The sequence below is a fragment of the Pristis pectinata genome, chromosome 30 (assembly GCF_009764475.1).
Source record: "Pristis pectinata isolate sPriPec2 chromosome 30, sPriPec2.1.pri, whole genome shotgun sequence".
Taxonomy (NCBI): Eukaryota; Metazoa; Chordata; class Chondrichthyes; order Rhinopristiformes; family Pristidae; genus Pristis; species Pristis pectinata.
Genome location: NC_067434.1, coordinates 11,902,541 through 11,919,712, shown reverse-complemented (window position 1 = coordinate 11,919,712; position 17,172 = coordinate 11,902,541). Strand labels below are relative to the sequence as shown.

The following is a 17,172-nucleotide window of genomic DNA, read 5'->3' as shown; positions in this document are numbered from 1 at the left end:
ACCTCTTGTGTGATAAAGATGGACTCTTGATCTCATAATCTACCTCATCATGGCCCTTGCACCTTATTTTCTAGCTGCACTGCACTTCCTCTGTAATTGTAACACTATATTCTGCATTCTGTAATTGCTTTTCCTTTTGTACTACTTTGACGCACTAATGTTTGGAACAATCTGTATGGATGGCATGCAAAACAAAGTTTTTCACTGTATCTCGGTACATGTGACACCTAACCAATTACCACTCCAGGGGAAACAGACCCAGTCTCTCCTTACAGCTGAATTTTCTATTTTTATTTCAGATTTCCAGCATCTGCATTTTTTTTATTTTGAGAAACTAATGAAATACCGGTTCAGTCCCTTAGATAAACCTCCTGGAATAGGGAATCAGTGTTTATGGAAGCTCAATTCTTTTTCACCTATGGAAGGATAAATCCCATTGCCTACTAAAAAAAAGTAGATACATCCAGAACTCTTTGCCTGAGATGTTTTCTCCAAATAAATATATGATGCCAAATAACAGCCTATACGCACTGCAGCTCTCCTTATGCACCTTACAACAAACCAACAGTAATTTCAGGGAGCAATCAGACCCTTGCAATAAGGTGACATAAAGGATGTAAAAACGCTATGTGACTACATGAACGTTGGAGGCAGCAGCAGTTAGATCAATGTCTATCCCAGATAAGTAATTGAAACTGAGATACATCACGAGTTCTGTGAGCCAGAACTCACATTGTGGTCTGCCTTTGAATTGGTCAATTTCTTTATTGATTTACTGCATGTGAACAAAATCATTCAGAATCAACATAATCTGGAGTGGTTGAAATCTTCCCCTCGACGCAAAAGCTGCTTTAGGGATGCTTGCACTTTTGGCACTGACACAGAGAGATCAGGCGCTCTGTATCATGCAAAGGGGAAGGAGATGTCTTCCTTGTACTTGTATAAATGAGCTGCAGTAGCAGCTGGCAATCCTGGGATACATGAACTACTCTGGTTAGGGTATTTCATATGATTCCAAGGCTAACAGCAGAAGATCGTAGGAGAAAACATCTATCATCTTATGAATTACTGTTGGTTTGTTATCATCCAGGCTATGCCAGCTTCTCGCAGCTACCATCGGGCAGGAGGTACAGAAACCTGAAGTCCCACACCACCATGTTCAAGAACAGCTACTTCCCTTCAACCATTCAGTTTTTGAACCAACCAGCACAACTCTAATCACTACCTCAGTACAGCAACACTATGATTACATTGACCACTTTGCACTACAAAGGGCTTTGGTTTTTTTTGTTCTAATTGTGCCCTTTCTTGTAAAAATTGTGCATAATTTATGGTTAACTTATGTTTTTCTTGTGAACATTGTGTACCTAATGCTATGTGCCTGTGATGCTGCTGCAAGTAAGTTTTTCATTGCACCTGTGCACACATGTACTTGTGTATATGACAATAAACTCGACTTTTTTGACTTTTTGAAAACATAACACAGTCAACCCAAGGATGCAGGAGTTCATACCCTCTCAATAAAATCTTTTCTCCAAGACATGGCAGAAACAATTGCCGGTGGTTCACCCTGTCATGTACACCTTCCCTCAGAGAACCACTTGTGGTTTGATTCGTCTCCTGCTGTCTTGATGATTGAGCATTCACTGACATCAGGACATTCATCTATTTAAACCACCCAGTCAATGGGCAACTCATGTAGCATAACAATGGGATACGATAGGAGAGTTACTGGGCTGGCAGCCAGGGTTCAGGCCCATTGATCCAGAGGAATGAATTCAAATCTCACCATGGCAGCTGGGGAATTTAAATTCAAGTAAATAAACAAAGTCTGGAATTTAACTAAAAAGAGGACAGTGTCAGTAACACAAGCCAGGAAACTATCAAATGGTTGGTTCAAAAAAAACCCATCTGGTTAGAGGCATAGAGTAACACAGCATGGAAACTGGCCCTGCGGTCCAACTGGTACATGCTGATCAAGATCCCCATTCAAGCTAGTCCCATTTGCCCACACTTGGCCCATAACCTTCTCAAACTTTCCTAACCATTTTCAAACCCTTTTCAGTGTTGCAAAGGGACCATTGGCCCTATCATCCTCTCTTCTCAGCACTTTCCCATGCAAACTGAGGAAGCTGCAACAATACCCTTTTACCTCATTTCTTACCACCAAACAGAAACCCAAACACCCCTTCCAGGTAAAGCAACAAAACTGCTTCCATTTCTTCCAATCTAGCATATTGCATTCAGTGCTCCCAATGTGGTCTCCTCTATATTGGAGAAACAAAGATAGATTGGGTGACCGCTTCACTGGTTCACAGATATTCTTCAGCAAAGGGAATCTGCTATCCTTACCCAGTCTGACCCACGTGTGATCCATCTCTTAACTGCCTCCTTGGTCCGGGGAAATTGAGGGTGAACAATAAATCACGAGTGATTGAACAAAGATAAATCAGCAACTCTGACTCTCTCTGAAAGAGGTTGCACGTTGATAGGGCGGTAAAGAAGGAGTGTGTTTGGAGAGGATGCAGAAGAGGTTCACCAGGATGCTGCCTGGATTAGAGAGTATTAGCTATAGGGGGAGGTTAAACAAACTTCTCCGGAGTGGCGGAAGCTGAAGAGACACCTGATAGAAGTTTATAAGATTATGAGAGGCATAGATAGAGCAGACAGCCAGTATCTTTTTCCCAGCAGTGAAATGTCTAATATCAGAGGGCATGCATTTAAGGTGAGAGAGGGTAAGTTCAAAGGGGATGTACGGGGCAAGTTTTTTACACAGAGAGTGGTTGGTCCCTGGAATGTGCTGCCAGAGGTGGTGGTGGAGGCAAATACGACAGAGGCGTTTGAAAGGCTCTTAGATAAGCACATGAATGTGCAGAGAAGGGAGGGATATGGAGGGATTATGTAGGCAGAAGGGATTAGTTTAGTTACACATTTAATTACTAGTTTAATTAGTTCAGCACAACATTGTGGACAGAAGGGCCTGTTCCTATGCTGTACTGTTCTATTTTCAATGACTCAGGAGCGGCTGGGTACATAGGTACACTTGTATCTTTTCAGGTCATTGTATCAAAGGGCTTTTAGGAATAATAGTGCACCTGTGTCTATGATATGCGATATATAATGTCCACTTTGATTAATGTGAGTGGTGTGTGTGCATGCGTGTGCGTGTGCGCATAGCCTGGGAAGTCCGTACATATTAATTGATGGCAGGATAGTTGAAGAGCAAATGAAAGCACTGCAGCTCGCCCTTGTAAGGTCATAGGCCTGGAACTTCTGTTGATTGGCAGCCACCTTGTTCTCCAATCACAAGCTGCCCCCAGGAATCCAGTGGCAGCTAAGAGGCCAACCTCACGTGGTCTTGGGTCATTGCTGAGCACAAGAAGCAATCTTCATGCCCAAAAAAGCATCAGGTTTCCTAGATGTCAAAGTTGTCAAGGACATCAAATGTCTTTGACAGATAAATATTAAAAACAATTTGAAAAATTTTAATAGGGCACAAAAAACAATTAAAAACTTGGAAATAATTAAAAACAATTAAATACATTTGAAGCAGCTTAATTAAATGAGAAAAAAGATAATCACCTTGTTCGTACACTTCCCTCTGCAGGATTTTTACAAGTGAAATTAATTGGTGTGTTGGACTCATGCCAGGTGAACCTGGAATGGTTCAGCAACAAGGTATTCCCAGTGCTGGGAAATCTGAGGAGGTGCAGGGACGGTAATCAGCTCTTGGAAGTCTGGGACTCCCACCTTTCATCCAGAGTCCCAAACAACCCAGTTACAAAGGTTTTAGGATATTTGGCATTTAAGAGGCATTTAGACAAACACATGAACAGACAGGGAATGGAGGGATACAGACCATGTGCAGGCAGATGGGATTTGTTTGGATTAGTGTAATACATGGTGGGCCGAAGGGCCTGTTCTGTGCTGTACTGCTTATAATTATCTCCCAATTTTTAAGGAGGTTTTGCACCTTATTAAACATTTGCAATAATTCATTTATTTAAGCAGGAAATCTGGGCCATAATGCCAGCTGCTCAACATTATGGAACCCAACTGTCCTGGAAGTATAATCGTTTTCAAACAAGGCCTAAAGCAACGCAGTGGCACAGCTGGTAGAGCTGCTGCCTTGCGGCTCCAGCGAGCCGGGTTCAATCCTGACCTCCGGTGCTGTCTGTGTGGAGTTTGCACTTTCTGCTGCATGGATTTCCCTCAGTTTCCACATCCCAAAGACAACTGGGTTAGTGTGTTAATTGGCCACTGTAAATTGTTCCCAGTCTGTAGGTGAACAGTGGAATCAGGGGAAAATTAATGGAAATGTGAGGTGAATAAAATGGGATTACTGTAAATGGGTGCTTGATGAACAGCATAGGCTTGATGGGCTGAAGGGCTCATTTCTCAACAAGAGGCTTTCCACCTTCTTGATCATATTGTGCTCATCACCAAAAAGCACTTGATATTTCCTGAAATTCCACTATACCTAATACCAGAGCATTTTACAGTAAGGCTGTTAATAATTAACAGGAATTTAATAAGAATCTATTGCTGCTACTCATTAGCAATATTTCAACAACTCCGTAAATGTAGAAGTGTAGGAAGGTTATAAATGTTTGATGTAATGAGTCATGCATTATTAATTACAGCTGAATATTACCTCTGAAACATTCCACATTTTGCAGTTCCTCTGTTTCATGTCACTCTTTAAATTCAGTTAAACCAATATTTTCAGGGTGAATTTTGATTCCTTATAAAATGTAAAATAAATCCCAACCCCAATATTCCCTAGTCAGTTGTGATAAATAAAAGCAGAAAATGCCAGAAATACTTAGCAGGTCAGGCAGCATCTATGGGAGAGAAACAAGAGCTGATGTTTCAGCCTTTTATCAGGGAAAGGCAAGGGGTCTGCACAGTCATTCCAATGAGAATCACAATTGGATTTGTGACACTTGGTTGTTTGAGCAAAGGGTTTTAGATGAACAAAGATTATTGAACGAGATGGAATTTATTATAATACATGTTGTTTTCAATTTTGGTCACCCTGCTATAGGAAAAATGCCATTAAGCTGGAAAGAGTGCAGAGGAGATTTACAAGTATGTTGCCGAGACTTGAGGGACTGAGTTACGGAGAGAGGTTGAGCAGGTTGGGACTGTTTTCATTAGAGTGTGGGAGAATGAGGGGTGATCTTATAGAAGTGTATAAAATCATGAGGGACATATAACTAGAGGGCAAAGGTTGAAGGTGAGAAGGAAGAGATTTAATAGGAACCTGAGGGGCAACTTTTTACCCAGTGGGTGGTCAGTATATGGAATGAGCTGCTGGAGGAAATGGTTGAGGCAGTTATATTAACAACATTTAAAAGGTTCTTGGACAGGTACATGGATAGGGAAGGTTTAGAGAGATATGGGCTTAACATGGGCAAATGGGAATCTTGGTTGGGATGGACCAGTTGGGCCAAAGGGCCTGTTTCCGTGCTGTATGACCCTATGACTCTATGTTGGTTTTCAATGAACACTAGTGCTTTCACACATTGTGCTTGTTGTCATAGAGAGGGAGTCATACAGCATGGGAACAGGCCATTCAGCCCACCATATTTATGTCGACCAGTGGGCACCCATCTGTATTAATCTCAATTACCAGCATTTGGCATGCAGCCTTTAATGCCCAGGTGGTTCAAGGACTTGCATATCAGTGAACAAGCCTACCGCCACATCACTGTGCACCTGCTCTGCCAAAATGGTGGAAATATTCAGCAGGTCAGGCAGCATCTGTGGGAAAGAGAAAAAATTTCATGCCTGTCCTGATATCAATAACATAGTCAAAGTGGGGAATTCTTAGAAATGTTCCGAGATCAGTATATCTTTAGTACACAAGAAACATCCTTGACTTTGTGGAAGTGAAGTGGAATAAGTGGCAGAAGAGGGAGCAACACTACAGAAGGGAAATGCTAACCATAGGTTCAACGTGAACTATAAAAGGTCATGGAGTGTCAAAGGTCAAAGTGATAAAAAGAAACCCAGCCCAACTTAACTGAGCAGAAAATAAAACAGAGAGGTCAATGGGTGAGGACTGCAGAAGTATCTAATCCAAGCTGGGTTGTGGGGCACTGAATGAAGGTCTACAGCAACTCCATGCCAGGTTCACCAACAGTGATATTCTCTCATTCTGTAGGCCAAAAACAGGTCTTGCACAGTAAACCTCTCACTCAGGTACTTCATCCATGAGCTTGCAGTGGAGAAAAGAGCCTGCAGAGGATGTCAGTTGAGCAATGGATTGATGGGGCTGAGGATTGTGGAGATGCAGAATCACAGGGAGAGGTGCAGTGAATGCAGGGAGGGAGGAGGAGAGGATGATACCGACAAGACAGGCAGTGGTGTAGGTGGATTCGATCAAAGAGCATTGGTGATAGAGAAGATCAAGTTGATGAAGGGGAGCAGGGGGGTGGTCATGATGGTGTCAAACGGGTGATGAGATGTCAATCAGGAAGACGACCAAGGAGATAATTGGGGTGTGGATGTGTGGGGATGGGGGTGCCAGGCAAGAAATCTGGGTGAACGTGAAGACACTAACAGCAAGAGACATGGTGATGGAACCGATCATAATCTAAAACAAGAGACCACGTCTGAAGAGGATGGGTGCCTCAGACCTCCCAGCAACAGTCCATGTGAAGTTAGGACCTTTAACCAATGACGAAGCAGGCCTTTGGTTAAGACTGGCCCCAGTGTCTGGCACATAGTACATCTGCTCAGTACACTTTTGTCAATAGACAAGGAAACAAATATCCAACACCAGGAAATACCAGAAATACACAGCATGTCAGGCAGCATCTGTCCGTATCAGAACTGCCATGGGTTATCTATCTGAGACAGTGCTCCATTTGTCTCTCTCTATTAGTGGGGTATGGCACCTTGCCCTCCATTTCACTACTTTTACATCTATACCGAGGTCTCTGTGGAAAAAAAATTAAAATCAATAACACAAAACCTTTTCTAAACAGATCACTGGAACACAAGTAAAATCAGTGAAGCTTAGATTGAGATCAACTCAATTAAATCAAACTGAAGGAAAATTATTTTGAACTTACCTTTTCTCTCACTGTTTTCCCAGTGAAATCCTTGGAACTGTGCCATGCTCAGCAGGCAGACTTCCCAGCCCAGGCACGGGGGTAGCTGAGGAATTGTGTGCTCCCACACTGGACTCCCTGAGAAGTGCAACAGCACAGTGCATGTGCCTGGGATCACAGAACAGCTGAACAGGAAGCTGGATTCCACCTGCACTCAGGAGCCCCAATCCTCTGCCCAGTTAAGTGGCCTGGTTTAACAGTTGTGCTTGGCAACTCCAATCATAACTGCTAATTTCTAGCATAGCTGGTGCAATTTGTATGTACACCACACTAGATTGTATCTCTCAAAATGTCTTCAGATACTCCACAAACAGAAAATGTTGGAAATACTCAGCAGGTCAGGAAACATCTGTGAGAGACAGAAAAAGAGTCAATGTTTCAGGTTGATGACTCAGGATCAGAACATCCTGATAGTTCCAATGATAGGCTTTAAACATGAAATATTAGCTCTGTTTCTCTCTCCATAGATGCTGCCTGTCCTGCTGAGTATTACCAGCACTTTCTGTGCTTTTTCTCAGATTTTCAGTAACCACAGTATTTTGTTCTTAGGCTACTTTACATGCCAAGCACATGGTGATCACTTGGCATTGAGTGTAAATCTATTATTATTCTATAAATATGGTTAATTTATATAAAAATATTACCTGATAGGAGAGCCAGGAACTGGGAAGTTCCAGAATATAGCATATAATATCATGTTTATTACATCAGAGACCTTGGCTATTTCTTATTCTAAACTACATGAAATCCACCTACAGAAACTGCCAAGCCATTTTCACAACAGGAGAATGTCTGATAATGGCAGCTATCACCACAATAATTACAGAATATTTCTCCCTCACCATCGTTTTCTGAGTTCCAATATTTACTCCGCTCTATTCATTTGAATGCAGCCTCTGCAGGAAGCAGAGACAACCCCATCTGTTTGCTCCTTCTCAATCTGGCAATCATACTTTCTGAGGTTCACACCATCAATTTGCATTTCCAGTCCCTTTAATTGCCCAATTAACTCGGGCAGATTAACACTAAACAAACTATTTTCTTTCCATACTGTTCCCCATGCCTCTGCTTATTTTCAGTTAATTAGGTTGTCCCCTGGTCATGGATCTACTGTGGAGTCTCAGGATTGGTCTTGTTGTATCTCTTTCACATGGCTATCACGGGGGCAGCAGAGATAATGGTACCATTAAAATTCTCATGATGGTGACCACTGACAGCTCCAATTTATTCTAATTCCAACACATTACTCTGCAATGTGTTACAGAGATGTTGCGATAAACTGTGGTAATAAATTGCAAAAATATTCAAAGGTGGGGATTCAGGAGAAGTGGATGGAGATCAGAGTGGGGGGCAGGCACTCTGCGATGGCCAGAGACTTCACCAAGACTGCTTCTTCTTTAAAAATGGAATGCTTCACAAATTTTCATCTCATCCTTGTCCAGGGGTCATGTTAATCTTCTGTGAATCCTTTCTATTTAAGTACATGTACAGCAAGCACTATTGTGTGAGCTCTGTGCTGTGATCACTGCACCACCCTGCCTTGCTATAGGAAAGATGCCATTAAACTGAAAGAGTGCAGAAAAGATTTACAAGGATGCTGCCAGGACTTGAGGGACTGAGTTAAAGGGAGAGGTTGGACAGGCTAGGACTTAATTCCTTGGAGTGTAGGAGTCTGAGAGGTGATCTTATAGAAGTGTATAAAATCAGTAGGGGCATAGATAAGGTGAATGCACCTATTTTCCCAGGGCTGGGGAATCAAGAACTAGAGAGCATAGGTTTAAGGTGCGAGGGAAAGATTTAATAGGAACTTGAGGGGCAACATTTTTACACAAGGGGCAGTATGTATGTGGAATGAGCTGCCAGAGGAAGTGGTTGAGGTAGGTTCAATAACAACTTTTGAAAGACAGTTGGACAAGTACATGGATTGGAAAGGTTTAGAAGGTTATGGGCCAAACGCTGGCAAATGGGACTAGCTTGGATAGGGCATCTTGGTCAGCATGGACCAGTTGGGCTGAAGGGCCTGTTTCTATGCTGTATGACTCAATAATCCCCTACTGCCTTGAATATAAGATGTCTCACAGGAGCTGAAAGTCAGTATGGACTCAGTGGGCCGAAGGGCCTGCTTCTGTGCTATATGCATCCCTGACACTCTATGACTTTACATTTTCCAAGGAAGTCTCCCTGCCCTCAGTTTGAATGTAGACAACAAACAAAGTAATGAGTTAACAAGAGACGGCAGCTGCTGGAACCTGGAGCAACAAACAATCTGCTGGAACTCAGTGGGTTGAGCAGCATCTGAAAGGAATTATCAATGTTTCGGGTCAAAAGCCTGCATCACAACTGCCCCACTCTGATCTCCATCCACCTCTCCTGAATCCCCACCTTTGAATATTTTTGCAATTTATTACCACAGTTTAACACAGAGCTTCTGTAACGTGGACAATTCCTTTCAAAACGTCAACAATTCCTTTCCCCCCAGAGATGCTGCTCGACCTGCTGAGTTCCTCCAGCGCATTGTTTGTTGCTAATGAGTTAACAAACTTGATATAAAAATACCCAGTGCTAGTGTGTTACAAATCCATGTCTATGCATTTGTTTAGATTTGTTGCTGAACAGGGTGATATTTTCAAGCAGTCTCTGCTCAGCGAGCAGATACAAAGTCTGTCTCAAGTGAAGGCAGATCAATCTGAGGCTGCACTCAGACCTGTAAAAGCAATGTGGGCTCCTTCTGCAGCCACCCACTGCACTTGGATCAATAGCTGTATGAAAACAGGGCACCATGGCATAGTGGTTAAGTTACTGGATGAGCAGCAGGAGTTATGGATCATTGATCCGGTGACATGAGTTCAAATCCCACCACAGCAGCTAGGGGATTTAAATTCAAGTAATTAAATAAAATCTGGAATCTAAAATAATACCGGTCTCAGTGGGCAAAGACAAAAAAACCACTGGATTGATGTTCAACATCCATCCTGTTCACTGACAGGGGAGAAAATCTGCCGTCCTTACCCACTCTGGTCTATAGGTGACTCGAGACACATCAATGGACTCCATGAACTCTGTCTACACTTCTCGCTGCCTCAGTAAAGCAGCCAACATAATCAAAGGCCCCACCCACCCTGGACATTCTCTCTTCTCCCCACTCCCATCGGGCAGATGATACAAAAGCCTGAAAGCATGTACCACTGGGCTCAAGGACAGCTTCTGCACCGCTATCTATTAAACAGTCTCCTAATACGATGATGGACTCATGACCGCACAACCTACCTCGTTATAGCTTTGCACCTTATTGTCTGCCTGTAATGAACTTTCTCTGTAACTGTAACACTTTATTCTGCATCCTGTTATTGTTTTAACTTGCCGGTTTTACCTTGTTATCTTCAACGCATTGCTGTAATGAAATGATCTGTATGAATGGTATGCAAGACAAGTTTTTCACTGTACCTCGGTACATGTGACAATTATAATAAACCAATTTGCCAATTTATGTGGTTGATTCTCAGCTGCTTCCTTCGTTGAGGGGCAATTAGGAAGAGACATTAAACGATGGCATTGCTGATTACTAATAAATAAAAAGAACCATTCTCAACAGGGAAATAAGATGTTTTCAAATTGAAAAACATAACTGGGATAAGTTGTAATTCAGAAGGAAAGGAAGAAGTAAAGAAGAATCTCAACCTGATACAGCTAATCACGCTCTCATTCTCCAAGGAAATCATGGCTTTCAGCTGCTCTGTTACAAGAGCTGTCGTTTGCTTCATGGAGTCACAGATACAGCACGAAGCAAGGCCTTTGGCCTCCCGAGTCCTTGCCGATGATCGAGCACCCATTTACAGTCATCCCATTTTATTCTCCCCACATTCTCATCAATCCCCCCCAGATTCTATCACTCACCCACACGCCATAGTGCCCAATGAACTTACCAATCCGCATGTCTTTGGGATGTGGGGGAAACCGAGGCACCTGGAGGAAACCCACACGGTCACAGGGAGGACTTGAAAACAGAGAGCACCGGAGGTTAAGATTGAACCCATGTTGCTGGAGCTGGGAGGCAGTGGCTCTACCAACTGCTCCTCTGTGCTCCCCCATTTGGATATCCCTTTGAATATAGAACATAGAACACTACAGCACAGTACAGGCCCTTCGGCCCACAATGGCGAATATTAAATAACCCACCACACTGTTAAAAGAGACCACAGTTCTCTAGGCCTTGTAGCCTCCTCCTTCAAAATCCATTAGCAGTTAGCGTAACACTATTACAGCGCCAGCGACCCGGGTTCAATTCCCGTCGCTGTCTGTAAGGAGTCTGTACGTTCTCCCCGCGTCTGCGCGGTTTTCCTCCGGGTGCTCCGGTTTCCTCCCACATTCTAAAGGCGTACAGGTTAGGAGCTGTGGGCATGCTATGTTGGCGCCGGAAGAGTGGCAACTCTTGCGGGCTGCCCCCAGCACATTCTCAGTGAAAGACGCATTTGACTGTGTGTTTGTATGTACGTGTGACTAATAAATAAATATCTTAAATATCCATCTGATTGCTTTTGGCATCTTGCTGTGTAAAATTTATCTGCCAATTCATTCTACATGACAAAAACCATTGTTCCTCAAAACAAAGGAAGCTGCTTGAAAGGTGAGATAAGAGGATATATGAATGTAGATTCTTTCACCAGTAAAGAGAATAAGCAGTGCGAGTAATGCCGGTCCCGTTCCTGCAGGATGTGTCTGCCTCCTTTGACCAGGAAACCACGCCCTGGGACTCACCAACCTGCACCAGGAGACCCCAGTCTGCCTCCAGATGAGTGGCTGAAGGCCTTCCCGAGGGTTCCCAGGAAAAGTCCAGGGATTCAGGGTGAGGCTGGAGGCGTCAAGGCGACTCAGCCGTTGAGTGGGTCTGGAGGAGCTGATTGGTTGGGGTGGGGGGGGTGGGGGGGCCAGTGGTCATGGGGGTTGGGAGGGTCCTTGACCATCTGGGAGCAGCACTGAAGAGGGCAGTCTCAGTCTGAGGGGGAGCAGCTGGAAGCTGGAAGAGGGGAAGAAGTGTTGGGGAGAAGGGGAAATGAGAGGGGAGATGAATGAAGGGGGAGGGGTACTGAGGTAGGGTGGAAAGGGGACATCGGTAGTGGGGATTGAAGGAGAGAGGGGCACAGGGTTGGGGGATGCAAGGGAGAGGGAAGGCCAAAGAAAAGAGTGCACACAGGACAATGAACATGCATGTAGTGAGAGTGTGTGCATGTACGTCCGTGTAGGCGAGTGTGCTAAGTTTGTGCAGCAGAGCCTGGCCTTCCATTGTCTTGGACTTCCTTGCCATTTGATCAACCCCTCACTGTCTAAAGACTGCGTGGTAGCTGGTGTGCAACTACCAGCCACCCCACATTAAAATGGTTCATCCACAAGCATCTCCCGCTCCTCAGAACTGGAGTGGAAGCATTCACTTCACTGGAAGCAACTGGAGTGAATGCAAAACTGATAGCAATACACAAAGACATGGACAAGAGACATAGAACATAAAAGGAACTGCCCAAGAAAAAGGAGGAGGTGAGAAGGATTAAAGGGCATACAGAAGACGGGCATGGAAGGAGAGTTTCCTAAGCCAGTTTTGGAGTATGCACCATCTCACTGGTCCTGCCCTGAAACTGCAATTCCCACTGACAGCTTGTTATAACTGGTCTGACCTCTCTAGAGAATAATTAACAGATTATAACTGGAGCCCAACAGTGGACCACTTACAGCTGTGTATACATTGCAGGAGATGATATCTGGGTGACAGGCAGGGTGATTGACAGACCATGGAAAGTCTTAATTAAAATCCGATAGCTTTGCATCCGTTTTGGTCTCTAGATACCATTATGGTGTTCATACAGAACCCAGTTACGCAGTAGTTCTGTTGGCCTTCACCTTTGTCAAGGTGAATTCTGTGCTTGGCAAGGCAAGGATTTTAACTATGAGAAAGCTGAAAGCCTGTCCCAGCCTAGATACCCAGTGCCTGGGTGAAGGACCTCATCCACTTCTCTGCAGGTAAACAGCTTCTATCCTGCTGTGATAAGACTATTGAACGGACCTCTCGTACAATAAGATGGATGCGTGGTCTCACATCTATCTTGTCCTGGCCCTTGCATCTTATTTTCTGCCTGCACTGCACTTTCTCTACAGCTGTAATTCTATCTTCTGCATTCTGTTATTGCTTTTCCCTTGTACTACCTCGATGCACTGATGTGGTGAAATAGTCTGTATGGATGGCATGCAAAACAAAGATTTTCACTGTACCTCAGTACATGTGACAATAATAAAGCAATTACTAATTAAAGCCAGTAACTGCAAAGCTCCTCACATCGAAGACAAACTTGGCTGGGATAACCCACACACCTTATGACTGGGCCTCTCCCCTCACAAACAAGGTGTGCTCCCCGAGTCTGACTGAGGTGATGAGATTGATTGTACAGCTGTGTGACAATCCAGTGTATTAGAACACCCACAAGTATTGCCAGGGTACTGTGACGCGTGCATGGGCCCAACCTCTGGGAACCCAATCTCAACCCTGTCGTCAACAGGAGACCAACAATGAAGGATGACTCCCTCCTACAACCATCCACTCCCTGGAGACAGAGATGGGATTGCAGGGCCTGGCTCCTCAGGACAGAAATGCTGAGGAGGTACAGCAGTGTGAAGAAATATGATGGACATCGCTGCGTTCAGCAGTACTATTGAAAATCACAGAGGTAGCACTGGACTGCAAATCAGTCGTTGTAGTGGGATGTGCTAGCACTCGAATCCAGCCATAAAGAACCCAGGGAAAACCACTCCTGCAATACAGGAATTATGCTCACTCATTTCCCAATAGTTAATGTACTCCAGTACATCTCACAGACACCAAACACCATCTCAAGGACTCTGGACACTAAGCGTGTTCACAAACCTCAGCCTTTGGATGATGAGTCCCAGTCCTTGGACCGCAGTGGTGTGCCTGGTGGGGCCTCTGCCTCAGTGCTGCGCTGATCCTGGTTCAATCCTGACCTCCAGTTCCGTTTGTGTGTTAAGTATGTATGTTCTGCCTGATACTGACGTGCAGCTTGTTAGGTTCATTGGCCACTGTTAATTGCCCCTAGTGGTAGTGGTCGAATCTGAGAAGAGTTAATGGGAATGCAGGGAAGAATAAAATGGGGCTGGTGCGGACGTGGTGTAAATGGGTGCTTGATAATAAGTATGGACCTGCTGTGAAGGGCTTGTTTCCATGCTGAATGACTCCATGATTCCATAACCTGAAACCTCAAAACTCCTCCGAAACAGATTTCAGCCATGGTCTGGAGGTCTGGAGGAGCTGTGGAGGGTGTTTGGGAGGAGGGCAGAGGAGTGTATGGAGATTACAAATCCTTACAAGTACTAGAGGACATGTAGTTAAGATGAGAGGGGGAAAGTTTAAAGATGTGTGGAGAGTGTTTTTGTTTTACACAGAGAGTGGTAGGTGCCTGGCGTAGTGATGGAAGCAGATACATGGCATTTAAGAGGCTGTTAGACAGATGCATAAATATGCAGGGAATGGAGGGAAAGGGATCATGTGCAGGTAGAAGAGATTTAGTTTGTTCGGCGCAGACATTATCAGGCTGCCCTATGATGGCACAGGGAGGAAGAAAATCAAGGTAAAAATGCAGGAAAATGGCACAAGATGATGATCTGGAGACTTCTCCACGTCAGGACCCTCGGAGAGGAGAATCCTGGAACCAGTGGTGTTCTGTGCCTTCTTAAAGCTGGTGTTACACCAGGCTCGGCACTTCGGGAACTTCCGACTGCCTCATCGCCATCTCAGCGAGAGGAGGGACTGCATTCTGAGGGGTGAATGGAAGAATGCAAACTCAAAAAACAAGATGAAAGACAGGTTAAAAACTAAGTAAGGTACCCAAGTAATTTTGTGACATTCTAAAGAAAATCTTATTTAACCCAGTGAATCATTTCTTCAGACAGACCATTTGCAATTTGATTGTCAATTTATTTAGTCTCAATGGAGAGTCAGCCTCTGTCATTTCTGCTTCTACTGTCACCCCAAATCTAATTGTTCAATGTAGACAAACAAATCATCAACAGATCTGTGGAGTAAACCAAGTGCCTCTGGTTCATGAGCATTTCCCTTCCAAGCATTGATTTGCCCACACAGGGCCACTGCCTCATGGCTCCATCAGTCCACAGACCAGTCTGTCTGTGTGGAGTTTGCACATTCTCACTGTGACTGCAGTTGTTTCATCCGGCTGCTCCGCTTTCCTCCCGGATCCCTAAGACATGTGGATTGGTAGGTTAATTGGCCACTGTAAATTGACCCTGGTGCGTAGGTGAGTGACAGAATTTCAAGGGGTTCATGGCAATGAGGGGAGAATACAATGGGATGAGCACAGGATTAGTGTATATGTGTGTGCTTGATAGTTGGTGCATTGAGCTAAAGGACCTGCTTCCATGGTGTACGTCTCTATGCTTCTTTGAACTTTATGAAGCAGGGCAGCTGTATAATGCCATCACATCATTACTGTGGAAAGACCAAACCGTCATCCATCCACAGGAGGGCAGCAGTTGTTGGGCAGTGTGTATCCCCCCCACCACTTCGCAGCATGGGGGCTGCCAGACCCCAGCCCTGGCACTGCCCATGTGAACAAAGGAGGTGAACAGGTCAGATGTAATACAGCAGCAGAGAATTACAGCAATCACACCGTGGTTTTCATTCCCGTGTACACAGTACAGAGTCCCACTTGAAGGGAACATTAGACAGGGGTAGGGTTGTGTACCTTCAATGGATTCCACACACGTCATTCTGGGAATTGCTCCTGTGTTGGTTTGGTTGTTGAAGAGGGCACATTGGTAACAAATGAACAACTGTGCACTCAAACATGTACACACACATTCAGATACATAGTCATGGACACATACATACATACACGCACTCGTGGATGCACACTCACAGACACCACTCATGGACACAGACTTACACAAACACACATGTGGCATGTACTCACACACACACAAACACAAACATACAGACACAGCCACAGTCACAGATATACAAAGACAAATGTGTGCACACTCATGCTCACTCACAATCAGACATATATACACATACACCTGCACAGACTTACCCCTTTCTCACTCAAACTGGTTTAACTATAGAATGCATTAAGGTTTCCTGGTTTTCACGGATGGGGAGAAAACCAGCCTCCCCTCCATGGACTCTGTCTACACTTCTTGCTACCTCGGTAAAATCAGCTAACATAATCAAAGACCCCTCACACCATGGGTATTCCCTCATCTCCCCCCTCCCATCAGATACAAAAGCCTGAAAGCACGTACCACCAAGATCAAGAATGGCTTCTATCCTGCTGTTATAAGACCACTGAACAGACCCCTTGTACAATAAGATGGACTCTTGACCTTACAATGTACCTCGCCATGGCCTTTACCTTATTGTCTGCCTGCACTGCACTTTCTCTGTAACTGCAACATTTTATTCTGCATTCTGTTATTACTTTTCCCTTGGGCTACCTCAATGTACTGATGTTGTAAAATGATCTGTATGGATGGCATGCAAAACAAAGTTTTTCACTGTACCTCGGTACATGTGACAATAATAAACCAATTACCAATTCCAATGGAATCAGCCCAGGTGTTATGTGAATGAACTGCAAAGTCCTGTTGAATGAGCCTGCAAAGGCCCAGTTGTCTGCACAGCACAAGGGGACTTTTGTTTTGTGTTCATGGACCTTGGCCAATCTCAAGGCAGCTCCGCTCGGATGAGTGGTGTGAAAAGTGAGCCAGGGCACCTCCAAGGCAAGCACTTGCCAGGGCGCAGCTATTCCTGGGCATTCCACTGGAGGCAGCAATGTACAATGACTTGTCCTTGGACTCACATCAATAAGCAGAAACAGCAATGAGAAGAACAGAATCACCTCACATAACCTCAGCGTAGAAACATTTCTACTGTTTTGATTATTCCTACAAATTTCACCTTGAACAGTCCCTATCTCCTCTCTTCAAACAGAAATTTTAGAACTAGTATTAATGTTCAAAGATCATGATAAAAGAA

At 44.3% G+C, this 17,172-nt stretch overlaps 1 protein-coding gene and 1 pseudogene across 1 annotated transcript in view; both read right to left on the bottom strand.

Moving 5' to 3' along the window:
- The window catches only part of LOC127584632 (glutamate receptor ionotropic, delta-1-like), a 634,847-nt gene that overhangs the window by 321,843 nt on the left and 295,832 nt on the right, over nucleotides 1–17,172 (bottom strand). The gene's annotated exons all lie outside the window — the stretch shown is intronic.
- On the bottom strand, nucleotides 8,519–8,619 carry LOC127584792 (uncharacterized; annotated as a pseudogene).